Source organism: Sorex araneus, chromosome 6, assembly GCF_027595985.1.
Source record: "Sorex araneus isolate mSorAra2 chromosome 6, mSorAra2.pri, whole genome shotgun sequence".
NCBI lineage: Eukaryota > Metazoa > Chordata > Mammalia > Eulipotyphla > Soricidae > Sorex > Sorex araneus.
In genome coordinates this window covers 82843640-82859307 of record NC_073307.1, presented here as the reverse complement: position 1 = coordinate 82859307, position 15668 = coordinate 82843640, and the positions used below count along the sequence as shown (strand labels likewise).

The following is a 15668-nucleotide window of genomic DNA, read 5'->3' as shown; positions in this document are numbered from 1 at the left end:
GTTAAGTGATGTTGGCTACCAAAGCCAGAGAAAGTACCAAACTCAGCTCTGCAATCAGTTACTTCAAGCCTTGTTTCTGTTATCTTTGGAGTCTTCCCAGAGATTAGTCAAGGGAAAGGAATTCTTAAATCATTGCTAGATACCAATATTTTAGCCAGAGATGATCCTTCCAGGGTTCTAGGAGGTGCTGAGAATTGGAAGAAAATTCTTGGCATCAAAAATCTTAATTACTTGCACTGAATTCACAGTACTTATCTCCAAATGGTCTGGTATGGTAATATGTTGTAAGAGTCACCTCTTCTTAATGCTTGGAGGTCTGATCCTTTGGGAAGCAAACATTCATCCCACAAAAGGAACTCAACAAAGGACAATTTTCTTGTTCTCTCTCATGTCTGACTATACTTTCTTCTTATATAGTCCTATAAGTATTAGGTATTGAGTCCTTGGAAGTTTTCTTATGATTCCTAATGTCAAATTGTCCTTCAATTGAGGAGATAGGAAAACAAGAACATCTCTCTATAGTGATATCACAATTATATTAGGCCACTTTTAGTAAGGAATAAGAACAGTAATTGAAAGAATGACTTTAACTATGGAAAGAGATGATTCTTATCTACATGAGGAAATTATATTATAATTTGGACATTGTTTCACAATTGCAGAGTAGCAAGGATATAATTTCCAGTTCATATAATAATTAAAATGTTACATTTACTAATATAGTTTAGGTCTTAAAATCACATTAAATATGATATTTAATTCTCAAAATTCTAAGAGCTCAATTACCTCAGCAAGAAAACATAAGTTTGTGATATATATGTATACAGATATACATATATGTGTATATGCTTATACATATATGTCAAGATGGAACTGGGATTTGATTTTAGTCTGTACCAGACTGTGTTCCTGTCTCAAAATCCTTAGTCACTACACTATATTAACTATCAATATTCCAAGTGTTAGCAAGCAAAATTGCCCCTGCTTATCAAAAATGCCTTGTTAGTGGTTTTTGATACTTATTTTTCAATTCCAAGTCTATTGGTTTCATTCCATGATTCATACAAAAATTGTATTGAATCTTAAAATTTTGCTTAGATAACTTTAGTGTAAGAACTGCTGAAATTCTTTATCAATAGCTGTAAATTCCCAGTTCTGTTCATTAATATTTATTTGTTTATTATCTTTAAATCTGTGACCAGATTTGAGCCATGATATTTTAAATTATGGAAAAATTCCTATGATATATTTGTTCTCTTTGGGTCACACCCGGTGATGTACATGGGTTACTCCTGGCTTTGCACTCAGGAATTACTCCTGGCAGTGTTCAGGGGACCATATGGGATGCTGGGAATCAAACTCGGCTTGTTAGCGTGCAAGGCAAATGCCCTGCCTGCTATACTATCGCTCCAGCCCCTACACATGATATTTTTTAAATTAATTTATTCTTTTATTGAATCATCATGTGGAAAGTTACAAAGCTTTCAGGTTTAAGTCTCAGTCATACAATGCTCGAACACCCATCCCTTCACCAGTGCACATATTCCACCACCAAGAATCACAGTATACCTCTCCCCCCTCCCCCACCTTCCCAGCCCCCCACCCCGCCTGTGTAACTGATAAATTTCACTTTACTTTCACTTTACTTTGATTGCATTCAATATTTCAACAAAAAAATCACTATTATTGTTTGGATTTTCTCCCCGCTAAAGTCAGATCTGCTGAAAAGGAAGCATTTGATAATTTGTTTTCCATTACACATAATATTTTAAATGATAGAAAGTCATTTCTACCAACTTACGTAAAACCTGGTTAATACTTTCTGAGTGACTGTTGTACAAACAGTTACCATCTTAAGAATCGATCCTTCCAAGAAGCCTTTGGGAACAAAAGCACAGTCACAGACTTCATCCTTCTCAGATTTTCTGCTGACCTTTGATTTGAAGCTCTGTTATTTTTTCTCTCCCTCGGAATATACATCCTGACCATAATAGGGAATCTAGCAATGATGCTAATGATCAGAACTAATTCTCACTCCATACCCCTATGTACTTCTTTCTGAGTCACCTCTCTTTTGTGGATCTCTGCTGCTCTTCAGTCATTGTACCCAAATTGCTAGAGAACCTATTATCCAAGAGGGAAATAGTCTCAGTAGAAGGGGGTCTAGTTCAGGTCTTCTTTGTGATTATTTCTGGTAGTACTGAAGTCTGTCTGCCGTCATTGATGGCTTTTGACCATTATGCTGTCATCTGCCTTAATTATCTACTCTGTGGACAGTGCTATATGCAGTTTGGCTGGGGCTCATGGGAACTGGGATTTTTGGATGTTCCATCAATGTCTCTCTGGCAATAAAAATGGATTTCTGTGACACCAAAATCATTCTCCACTACAGTTGTGAGCTACCCTTTTCCCTCTGTCTCGCTCAGATGTCTTCATTAACTTCATTGCCATGCTTTGCTCTGTCATCCCTCATGGCTTTATAACTTCCCTCTCAGTCTTTATTTCTTATGCCTTTATTTTGTCCACCATCTTGAATATCACTTCTATGTTTAGCAGAAGTAAAGTTTTTTCCACTTGTTCCTCCCATCTCGTTAGCATGACATTGTTCTATAACTCTGCTTTTCTCCACTATTTCCTGCCAATCTCAGGATCCTCCCCGGGGTTGATATTCTCTGTGCAGAACAGTGTGGTCACTCTCATGTAGAATCCTCTCATCTACTGTCTGAAGAACAGGGAAATGAAGGTAGCTGTGAAAAGAACACTAGAGAAGTATTTAGAATGTTAATAAAGAGAGAAGATGATGAGGAAATAAAAAAGAAATTCATAAAGCTACAATGGACAAATTGATATTAAAGAGAAATTTTAACTGATTTTGATTTGAAATATGGCAAGTAATCAAAAACAATCCAGAGTCCAAGGTCACAAAGTTCTGCATTTGTCTTATTTTTAAAATAATTAAAGTAAATCATTTTTCTGGATGTAATATGTCATTGTCATTGTCACATGCATATTCAGTTTAGGTGTTGTCATGTAATATCATGAACAGCCAGTAATACTTCTTGCCAGTGAAAATATATGACTTCCTTTTGTATGTTGCTTATTTCAATTAACCACCATCCTATTTTTTTTAATTTTAGGATTTCGTTTGTTAAAAATACTTCAAAAAAATCTTTCAATTTTTTTTAATTGAATCACTGTGAGCTAGTTACAAAACTTTCATGATTAAGTTTCAGTTATAAAATGATTGAACACCCATCCCTCCACCAATGTGCATTTTCCACCACCAAATTCCACAGTATCCCTCCTCTCCACCCCATCCCAACCCTCCTCTGCCTCTATGGCAGATAATTTTCCTTCTCTTCTCTCTCTCTACGTATGGGTATTATGGTTTGTAATACAGATACTGAGAGGCTTATGTTTTGTCCTTTATCTACTTTCAGCACACAACTCCCATCCTGAGTGATTCCTCCAACCATCATTGACTTAATGATCTCTCCTCTATCCCAGCTGCCTTCACTCTCAACTAACAGGGCAGGCTTTCAACCTTCCTTATGGAGCAATCTTCCTGGCCCTTGCCTCTACTGTTCTTGGGTGTTAGTCTTATATTATGATATTTTATATTCCACAAATGAGTGCAATCACTCTATGTATGTTCCTCTTTTTCTGATTCATTTCACTTAGCATGATACTCTCTACGTCCATCCACTTATCAGCGAATTTCATAATTTATCTTTCCTAACAATATTCCGTTGTGTAGGTGTGCCAAAGTTTATTTAACCAGTATCCCTAAGACCCTCCCTCCCAATCCCCCTCTACCCCACCTCACCTATGTGGCAGGGGATTCCCTTTTGTTCTCTCTATCCTTTTGGGTACTGTGGTTTGCAATAGAGGTATTGAGTGGCCATCGTGTTCAATCTATAGTCTACTTTCAGCACGCATCTCCCATCCTAAGCGGGTCCCCCAACCACACTTTACTGTTCCCTTCTCTATCTGAGCTGCCTTTCCCCCCCAGCATTTGAGGCCAGCTTCCAAGCCATGGAGTAAATTTCCTGGTTCTTATCTCTACTATCCTTGGGTGTTATTCTACCATTCTGTTATTTTATATTCCACAGATGGACGCAATCTTTCTATGTCTCTCCCTCTCTTTCTGATTCATTTCACTTAACATGATACTTTCCATGTTGATCCACTTATATGCAAAGTTCATGACTTCATCTTTTCTAATAGCTGCATAGTATTTCATTGTGTAGAAAAGTTTCTTTAACCAGTCATCTGTTCTTGGGCACTCGGGTTTTTTCCAGATTCTGGCTATTGTAAACAGTGTGGCAATGAACATACAAGTGCAGATTTCATTTCTACTATATTCATTTGCCTCTCCAGGATATATTCTCAAAAGTTCTATAGCTGCGTCAAATGGGAGCTCAATTTCTAATTTTTTGAGAATTGTCCATACTGTTTTCCAAAAGGGCTGAACCAGTTGGCATTCCCACCAGCAATGAAGGAGAGTCCCTTTCTCCCCACATCCACACCAACACTGGTTGCTTTTGTTCTTTTGGATGTGTGGCAGTCTTTGTGGTGTAAGATGATATCTCATTGTTGTTTTGATCTGTATCTCCCTGATGATTAGTGATGAAGAGCATTTTTTCATGTGCCTTTTGGTCATTCGGATATCTTCTTTGAGAAAGTTTCTGTTCATTTCATCGCCCCATTTTCTGATGTGGTTGGATGTTTTCTTCTTGTAGAGTTCAACTAGTGCCTTGTATATCCTTGATATGATATCATATCCAATATCCAAGGCCCCTTATCTGAAGGGTATTGGGTAAATATCCTTTTCCATTCTGTTGACTGTCTTTGTATTTTGGTCACTGTTTCTTTTGAGGTGCAGAAGCTTCTTAGTTTATGATAGTCTTATTTGTTAATCTCTTTTCACTTTATCGCCAAAATGGGTATCGACAGAAATTTCCTCAACAGAGTCAAAGCCATCTACCACAAGCCTATGGCAAGCATCATCCTCAATGGGGAAAAACTAAGAGCCTTGCCTCTAAGATCAGGGACGAGACAAGGATGGCCACTCTCACCACTTCTGTTCAACATAGCACTGGAAATACTTGCAATAGCGATTAGGCAAGAAAAAAGATATTAAGGACATTCAGGTAGGAAAGGAAGAAATCAAACTCTCACTATTCACAGATGATATGATACTATATTTAAAGAACCCTAAAGCCTCTACCTAGAAGCTCCTAGAAACAATAGACTTGTGTAGCAAGGTTTCAGGCTATAAAATCAATTCCCAAAAGTTTATGGCTTTCCTATACACAAATAATGAGAGAGAAGAAAGAGACATGAACACAGCAATCCCATTCACAATCGTGCCTCAGAAAATCAAGTACCTCCGAATCAACTTAACTAAGGAGGTAAAGGACCTGTACAAAGAAAACTACAAAACACTCCTTCACAAAATAAAAGAGGACACAAGGAAATGGAAAGATATCCCCTGCTATGGATTGGGAGAATTAACATTGTTAAAATGGCAATACTGGGGGCCGGAGAGATAGCACAGTGGGTAGGGCGTTTGCCTTGCACGCGGCCGACCCGGGTTCGATCCCCGGCATCCCATATGGTCCCCCAAGCACCGCCAGGAGTAATTCCTGAGTGCAAAGCCAGGAGTAACCCCTGAGCATCGCTGGGTGTGACCCAAAAAGCAAAAATAAATAAATAAATAAATGGCACAGAAAAGTATTTCTTTAAAAAAAAATGGCAATACTTCCCAAAGCATTGTACAGATTTGATGTGATCCCTATAAGAATACCCATGACATTCTTCAAAGAAGTGGATCAAACACTCCTGAAATTCATATGGAACAATAAACCCCCACGAATAACTAAAGCAATTCAGGGAAAAAGAAGATGGGAGGCATCACCATCCCCAACCTCATACTCTACTACAAAGCAGTAATAATTAAAACAGCATGGTACTGGAAATAATGGAACAGGGTTGAATATCCTTACACACACCCTCAAATATATGATCACCAAATCTTTGATAAGGGAGCAAGAAACATGAAGTGGAGCAAGGAAAGCCTCTTTAACAAATGGTGCTGGCAAAACTGGACAGCTACATGCAAAAAAATGGGCTTAGATCTCTACCTAACACCATGTATGAAAATCAGATCTGAATGGATTAAAGACCTCAACATCAGACCAGAATCCATAAAATACATTGAAAACAAGGTTAACAAAACCCTCCACGACATTGAAGCTAAAGGTATCTTCAAAAATGACACGCCACTTGCCAAGGAACTGATGTTGAGGTCTTTAATCCAGTTTCATGACTTTTGTGCGTGGTGTTAGGTAGAGGTCTGAGCGCATTATTTTTTTGCATGTAGCTGTCCAGTTTTGCCAGCACCATTTGTTAAAGAGGCTTTCCTTGCTCCATTTATATTTCTTGCTCCCTTGTCAAAAATTAGATGACCATATATTTTGAGTATGTGTTTAAAGATATATGCGTTTAAGACCTATTAAATTGGTCTGCTGATCTGTCTTTGTTCCAATACCATGCTGTTTTAATTATTACCACTTTGTAGTGCAGTTTCAGGTTGGGTAAGGTGATGCCTTCCATCTTTTTTACCCTAAGAATTGCTTTAGATATTCATGGAGGCTTATTGTTAAATATGAAATTCTGGAGTGTTTGATCAATATGTCTGAAAAATATCATGGGTTATAGGGATTGAATTGAGTCTGTATAATGCTTTTGGGAGTATTGCTATTTTGACAATGTTAATTTTCTCTGTCCATGAGCAGGGCAAGTGTTTCCATTTCCTCGTGTCCTCTTTTATTTCTAGAAGTATAATTTTGTGCTTTTTTGGTACAGATTCTTTACTTCCTTAGTTAAGCTGATTCTGAGGTACTTGATTCTTTGAGGCATGATCGTGAAGGGGATAGTTTTTTTTTATATCACTTTCTTCTCTCTCATTATTTGCACATAGGAAAGCCATTGACTTTTGGGAATTGGTTTTATAGTCTGGGACTTTACAAGTATATTGTTTCTAGCAGATTCTTGGCAGAGGCTTTAGGGTTCTCTAAGTATAGAATCATGTCATCTGCAATAGTGAGAGCTTGATTTCTTCCTTTCCTACCTGAATGTCCTTAATATCTTTTTATTGCCTAACTGCTATGGCAAGTACTTCCAGTCTATATTAAATAGAAGTGGCAATAGTGGGCATTTCTTGTCCCTGATATTGTCCCTGATCTTAGAGGGAAGGTTTTTAGTTTTTCCCCATTGAGGATAATGCTTACCATCTGCTTGTGGTAGATGGAGTTGGATATATTGAGGAAAGTTCTTTCAATTCCCATTTTGGTGAGAGTTTTCATCATATACAGGTGCTGGATCTTGTCAAATGCTTACTCTGTGTCTATTGATGCTATCATATGGTTTTTATCTTTTCTTTTATTGATATTATGGATTATGTTGATTGACTTGCGAATGTTAAACCATCCTTGCATTCCCAGGATGAAACCCTCTTGGTCATGGCGTATAATCTTTTTGATGAGTTGTTGGATTCTATTTGCTAATATATTGTTGAGCATCTTTGCATCCATGTTCATTAAGGATATCGGCCTGTAATTTTCTTTTTTTGTGGTGTCTCTGTCTGCTTTTGGCATTAAGGTATATAGGGTACTAAGTATTTATGTGCCTCGGAGAAACTGTTTGGGAATATTTCTGTTTCTTCAATTTCCGGGAAAAGCTTGAAAAGCACTGACAATTGGTCCTCTTTAAATGTTTGGAAGAATTCTCTAGTAAATCCATCTGGACTAGGGAAAAATTTTAATTACTCTTTCAGTTTCCTTGATAGGGATAGGTCTGTCTATTCAAGTATTCCAAATCTCTTGGCTCAGCCTAAGAAGGTTCTAGGAATCCAGTAATTTATCCATTTATTCTCTTCTTTCATGGCATACAGACCCTCAAAGTCATCTCTGATGATCTTTTGAATTTCTTTGGTTTCTTTTGTGATGTCCCCCTTTTCATTTCTGATTCAGTTTATTAGGATTTTCTCTCTCTCTTTCTCTTTGAGTCTTGCTAGTGATTTATCAATCTTGTTTATTTTCTCAAAGGACCAGCTCTTGCTTTCATTGATCTTTTGGATTGTTTTTGGGGTTTCCATGTCGTTAATTTCTGCTCTAAGTTTTATTATTTCTTTCCTCCTATATGGTTTGGGCTCCTTTTGCTGGTCCTTTTCTAAGATATTAAGTTCTGAAGTCAAGTTATTTATGTGAGTTCTTTTTTCCTTCCTGAGAAATGCTTGCAGAGCTATAAATTTTTCCCTTTAGCTGTGTCCCACAAGTTCTGGTAGCTCATGACTTCATTCTCATTTGTTTCCAGGTATCTTTTGATTTATCCCTTGATTTCCTCACTGACTCACTCATTGTTCAACATTGAGCTATTTAATGTCCCGGTGCTTGATTTGATTCTCTGTTTCTATGTGTGATCAACTTCTATCTTCAGTGCATTGTGGTCTGAAAAGATAGTTGATACAATGTCTATCTTCCTGATTCTATTGACATATATTTTGTGTCCCAGCACATAGTCTATCTTCAAAAATGTTCCTTATTCATTGGACAAGAATATGTATTTGGTTTTGGGGGGATAAAAAATATGCTTTTCCCCCCCACTATCCCTTCTAATCTTTTTCAGCTGAAATTTAAATCTATGTTGTTGCATACCAGTATGGCCACCCTGGCTATTTTGAGTGAATGGTTGGCTTGCAGGATTGTTTTCCATCCTTTGACTTTGAGTCTGTGTTTGCTCTGACTGTTCAGGTGTGTTTCTTGTATGCAGCAGAATGTTGGATTCTAGGGAATAGTGTACATCATAGATCAGTGAATAAATCTGTGAACTCCTGCATCATACAGACTCAAACTCTCTCTACCACAAATTAGTTGCATAGCTGTGTACAAGAGATGTATTGCCGTTGGCTTTTAATGTATAAAATGCCATAAACATTACATGCAATTTTTAAAATTAAACAGAGTAATATATAAAATCTCTAAAAAACTTATTTCTGCATATCCATAAATTTTCAAAACTTTAATCAGTTTTATGTTGAGGACAGGCCTAGGCACCCCCTACCTCTGTCCCTGTAAACAGGGACTGGGTGCAGAGGGGGCCTGGGCACTCCCTAAATTAGTTCCTGTAAACAGGAATGAGTATGGAGAAACTTGGCATGGGGACGGGCCATCCTCTGACAGCTGACCTTGACAGGTGGCCTAAGGGCCACCATGCTCTGCTGGCCAGCCTGAAAAGAGGGTCGAAGGGCCACCATGCTCCGGCGACCTGCCTTGAGAGAAAAGTTGAAGGGCCACCATGCTCTGGCAGCTGGACTCGAGAGGAGGCTGAAGGGAGGATTGACTCACGTCCGCCTTGGCCATGCTCGAGGTCACATCTCCTTTCCCATGTTTCTCAAGGCTGAGATAAGGAACCGAAATAGTAACAAGGAACCGAAAAACAAGTAATATTGGCAAAAATAAAGTTGCTTGCACAGCTTGATTAATATTGTTTATGCCGCTTATGTAACCTGCTGATCATTGCTAAAATAAGACTATATAAACCCTCTTGGATTTCAATAAACTTGCGTATGCCGTATATTGCATGTAGTCCTCCCTAGCCCACTCAACTCTCATTCCCTCTCTCCAGCCAAGGTTCAAGTTGGCCGCGCGGGATGCGGCAGTTTTATTCTTCACTGAAATCATAATAATACAGAACAACTAACCACCTCTGCTGGGATTTCACCATTTTTCATCTTATTGGTGAAACAGGATCGTTTTTATAGAAAGAAATTTCCTGAGAAAGATAAGAAGGAAGAGAAAGAGGAAATTCGTGATCAAGAGAGAACCTAGCCTTCTCCAGAATAGAAAATGCCTTGGAGTGAAATAGAGCAGTAATGTATTCAAGAGAGAACAAGTCCTGAAAAGAGCAAGCCACAACTTTTGGGAAGACTGTTCTGACCTTTCAATAACTATCATTGGCTTTACTCAGAAAATAAGATAATTTCATTGACAGGTAAAGCTGCAAGGTTGCAGAGATGACAATGGGGCAGTGAATAGACTTGGTGGAGAGTGTGGGCCTGCCCAATAGAGCACAGTTAACATATACTTCTACCCCAAAACTGCATTGAATGACTAAACCAGAAAGACAGGGCAACACCTGTAAAGGTTTTAGGCCAATGAGTACTCGAATGGGTATCCAAGCTGTAGCAGTAGCTGGGATGGAGGACTCTGCTGAGTATTATACAATCTAGCTGTAGTCAGTTTAAAACATAGCATTTATTCTGCCCCACGCCAGAGCCTTGCTTATGTCAAGAGAACATTGTTTCAGCACTACCTGAAATAGTTATTTGTACCGTTGTCTCTCTCATTCCTGGAACAGGGCTTTCCAAAGCAGTGTGGAACTTTCAACCAGGCCCCTCAGTTTTGATGCATGGCCGTGATTATTCTTTCTGATACTCAGATGCATGTTTCTTTCAGGAAAACCATTCTACATGATGAGCGTTTTGTTTGAATTATGTACTTTTGTGGAATACTTTGCTTTTCAACAAGCACCTTTTTATTTCTGATTGACTCATTGAATAGCTACAAGATTTTTCCCTCTTTTGGGCCATATTTTAGTTGAAATTTTCAGTTTTTTAAATTGGATTGTGTATTATCTCCAGAATTTTGGATATTATTGACCTGTGAGACAGAGGGTTTTAATATCTTTTTCAGAATTTATAGAGCACAATTATTTTTTTCATAAAAACATTATGCTCACCTTTTTTTTTTTGCTGTGAAAAAATCTTTTGTCTCTTGTTATTTGGCTTAATTTCTTTGCTATTGTTGCTTTTTTGTATGTAATGTCATGACCAAGAAAATATTGCTATGATCAATTTCAAAGACTAGTTATTGTTTTCTTTTCTTTATGTTTTATCATTTCAAGTCTAGCATTTAAGTATTTAGTTCATTTTGAGTCATTTTTGATGAGTTATCCTTTTATTTTTCTGTAATTAAATATTTCAGTCATACGATTCCTCTTTCTAAATTTCTTTTAAAATGTTTTACTATTTTTTTCTTTCTATTTATTTATTTATTTATTTTCTTGGTTTTGAACCTGGCAGTGCTCAGGGATTACTTCTAGCTCTGCACTAGTGAATCACTCCTGGTTTACTGGGAGGATTATTTGAGAATGCTGGCAATTGAACCCATGTCAGCCATGTACAGAGCACATGCCCTACCCACTGTACTATCTATCCAGCCCCATTTTAAAACAATTTTTTTGCCAACAAATAAACTGTATTTTCATTTCAGTTTTTTAAAAAGTTTTTGGGCCACACTGGTGGTGCTCAGGGATTACTCTTGGTTCTACATTCAGGACTCTCTCTTGGAGATGCTCAGGGTACCGTATAGAATGCTGTGATAGAATCCTGGTTGCCTGCATGCAAGGCTCGTGCCCTCCTTGCTGAGCTATCTCTCCAGCCACTTTGTTTATATTTTAGATTTATAATACTGAGTATATAGAAAAACTGGTTTGTTTGTGTCAGTTTTGTATCCTGTAACTTTTGTGAATATCGTTAATAGGATTTTCATGTTGTATGTGTATTTGTGTTTGGGTCACATCCAGTGTGCATAGGGCTTATTCCTGAATCTGTGCTAAGGGTCTTTCCAGACTGTATATCATGCCAGGAATTGAACAGAGTCAAGTCATTTGCAAGAGAAGTGCCTTAATCCCTACACTATGTCTCCTGACAGTTTTTCAATCTAGTTACTAGATGTACCCTGTACACAATCATATCATCTGCAAAGAATGTCACTGTCATCTCGTTGCTCATCGATTTGTTTGAGCGGGCACCAGTAACGTCTCTCATTGAGAGGTTTATTGTTACTATTTTTGGCATATCCAATATGCCACGGGTAGCTTGCCAGGCTCTGCCGTGTGGGCACGATATTCTCGGTAGCTTGTTGGGCTTTCCGAGAGGGGTAGAGGAATTGAACACCGGTCGTGGGCACTGTTTTATTGTTCCTTATATTAAAGGAAATATTTTTACCCTTTAAAATATTGTATGGTCCAACGTGTGTATTGAAATTGTCACAATGGCTCTAATTGTGTTGTAATATCTATGTTCTAGACTCACTTCATTGAGAATTTTTTATGAAAGGAAATTGACTTTTGTCATTTTCATTTTTTCTGCATTTATTTAAATGATTGTATAATTTTCTCTTTGGTAATTAATTCACTGTGTAACATATCTTGATCTGCATAGCTTGGATGGTACTTATATGAGAGAGATTAATCACCATTGATCGTTAGATGTTATTGATTTAATATGTTTTCAAGTTTAGATCTTTCATGTTTTGTGGAATTTTTTTGCATGTATATTTGTCTCTGGGGCGCCCTGAGTGAAAATAGCCTGGTGCAGAGTCCGGTGGCATGGCTATGGGGGCCTCATTTTATGCTCCCTTTTGGGAGAAACATCCGTGAGTTCTGGAGAGTGGCCGAAGAGGAAATTATCTGGCGTTGGCATGAGGTGGCTTATGGGTGTGACCCCCGGGTCGCCAGAATCTGGGGGAAGAAGGCAGAGGATCTCTGCTCCGGGGTCCATTGAGCCCAGAGTCTGAGATCACAAAGTTCCACATTATCTGGGTTCTGTAGGAATTGGCTTATGTGTGAGGCTTGGCCTGAGCAAGTGGAAAGCGGCCTGGAGTGTGGCGGTGGTTGGGTAGTGGAGGTCAGCTGCTGGGGCAGGGTCCCTTGGGGCCATATGTATGCCCAGAGAGCCCGACAAGCTACCAAGAGTATCCTGCCTGAATGGCAGAGCCTGGCAAGCTCCCCATGGTGTATTTGATATGCCAAAAATAGAAACAATAACAGGTCTTATTCTCCTGACCCTGAAAAAGCCTCCAAGTGTTGGGAAAGACGAATAAGAAAAGGCTGCTAAAATCTCAGGGCTGGGTCCAATGGAGACATTTACTGGCGCCTGCCTGAGTTAATCAGTGAACAATGGGACTATAGTGGTATAGTGTTACAGAGTTTTTTTTTTAAAACACTGATTGTTACTGATCTAATCTTCTCATTCATATTGGTCTATAAAAGTTTTTATACCTAAAAAGTTTTTATGGGATATTTGTCTTTCTTCTAACTTTTTTTTCTTCTAACTTTTAAAATGAGACTCCCTGCGGTTCTGTGTCTGTTGGGAAAAAAGCTAGATTTTTACATCTCCTAAGATGTGGCCTTATTTAAGTTTTGGAAAAGAAAAGTCTCTTATCTTCTTTTCCCTGGCAATTGTTTAGGCTATCTGTAGGGGCAGTATTGCTCCTTATAAATTTCAACACTTTTTTAATATGCATTTTTAAATGACTAGTCTATTTTTATGTGGACTTCATTAAATCTGTATAGTGCTTTTTGTAGAATTATCATTTTGATCACGTTAATCCTTCCAATTCATGAACAAGTGGTCCCTTTCTATTTCTTTTTGTCTTCTATTAATTATTTTAGGCATTGCATATAGTTTTCTTTACATATATAATCAAATTCTACAAGTAATGAAAATGATACATTATGTAATTAACGTGCCCTTAAGTATCAGGTATTTAGTTTTACCATCTTTATATATGTCATTTAATTTTATAATACAATGACATAATTTTCATTATGCTGTAGAGCATTTTGCATTAATAATATAGTTAAATGTTTATAGATTTTATACATATTTCCCTTTCAAAACACTTTTAGTTCAATAAGGGATTAATATCCAGGATATACAAGACACTAGTAGAATTCTACAAGAAAAAAACCTCCAACCTCATCAAAAAATGGGGAGAGTAAATGAACAGAAGTTTCTTCAAAAAAGAAATATAAATGGCCAAAAGGCACATGAAAAAATGCTATACATCACTCATCTGGTGGAGATGGATGGGTTTTCACTCATTGTATGACTGAAACTCATTTGTATCAGGAAGATACAAATCAAAACAACAATGAGATATCATTTCACACCATAGGCACACATTCAAAAGAACAAAAGTAACCAATGTTGGCGTGGATGTGGGGAGAAAGGAATTCTCCTTCACTGTTGTTGGGAATGCTAACTGGTCCATCCATTTTGGAAAACAATATGGGCATTCCTTCAAAATGTAAAAATTGAGCTTCCATATGACCCCACAATACCACTTCTGGGAATATATCCCAAGGATGCAAAAAAGCACAGTAGAAATGACATCTGCACCTGTATGTCCATTGCAGCACAATAGCCAAAATCTGTAGACAACCTGAGTGCCTGACAATAGACGACTGGTTAAAGAAACTTTGGTATATCTACACAATGGAATACTATGAAGCTGTTAGGAAAGATGAGGTAATGAAATTTGCTTATAAGTGGATGAACATGGAGAGTATTATGCTAAGTGAAATAAGTCAGAAAGAGAGGAACAGATATAGAATGACTGCACTCATTTGTGGAATATAAAATAACGTAATATGAGACTGACACCCAAGGACAGTAGACACAAGGGCCTGGAATATTGATCCATAGTTGAAAGCCTGTCTCATGAGTTGGGGGAGAAAGCAGTTGGAATATAGAAGGGATCACTAAGTCAATGATGGTTGGAGGGATCATTCGGGATGGGAGATGCGTGCTAAAAGTAAAGGACCAAAAGTGATAGCTCCTCAGTTTCTATAATGCAAACCATATTGTCCAAAAGTAGAGAAAGAGAGTATGGGGGAACCTATCTTCCATAGAGGCATTTAGCCCGTTAACATTAAGAGAGATTATTGTCATTGGATTTTGTGCCATTTTTCTGTAGGGTTTGTTGTTCTTATAGGTCTTTTTCCTTGTCTTATAGTAGCCCTTTGAGTCCTTCTTTTAAATTTGGTCTTGAGTCTATGAAGTTCCTGAGCTGTTGCTTGTCCATGAAATAATGTATGGTTCCTTCAAGTTTAACTGAGAGTTTAGCCGGGTAGAGTATTCTTGGTGAGGCATTCATTTCATGAAGTTTTTTCACTATATCCCACCATTGTCTTCGGGCTTGGAGGGTTTCTTCTGATAGGTCTGCTGTGAATCTAAGGGGTGCGCCTTTGTATATGATCTCCTTCTTTGATCTTGCTACTTGCAGTATTGTGTCTCTATCCACGGCATCCATCATTCTGACTATGATATGCCTTGGGGATTTTCTATTTGGGTCCCTTTTAGCTGGCACCCTTCGGACTCCTTGTATCTGGATGTCCACATTCTCTAGCTCTGGGAATTTTTTAGCAATGATGTCTTTAATGGTGTTTTTTTCATTGGGATTGGTTCCATGTGGTTCCGGCACTCCCATGATTCTTATGTTGTTTCTCCTGAGGTCGTCCCCTAGGACTCTAACTCGCTCTAGAGCCATTTTGAGGTCTTTTGCCATTATTTGCTGTTGTCTATATGCTTTGTGCAGCTCATCTTCAAGTTCACTGATTCTGTCTTCGGCTGTAGTCATTCTACTATTGAGGGCTCCTACGGAGTTTTTAATTTCATCTACTGATTCTTTTAGTTGTGTGACTTCTGTTCGTAGCTTTGAAATTTCTGTTCTCATTTGTTCCTGGATTATCTTGGTGGAGCGTTCCAACGCGGCATCCATATCCTCCCTTAATTTATTGGATGTTCGTTCCATAGT

The 15668-nt window shown here is 38.0% G+C and overlaps 1 pseudogene; it reads left to right on the top strand.

The window, feature by feature from the left end:
- LOC105942771 (olfactory receptor 8S1-like) overlaps positions 1-2785 on the top strand; it is a 35600-nt pseudogene extending 32815 nt beyond the window's left edge.
- Positions 2786-15668: the final 12883 nt, after the last annotated feature.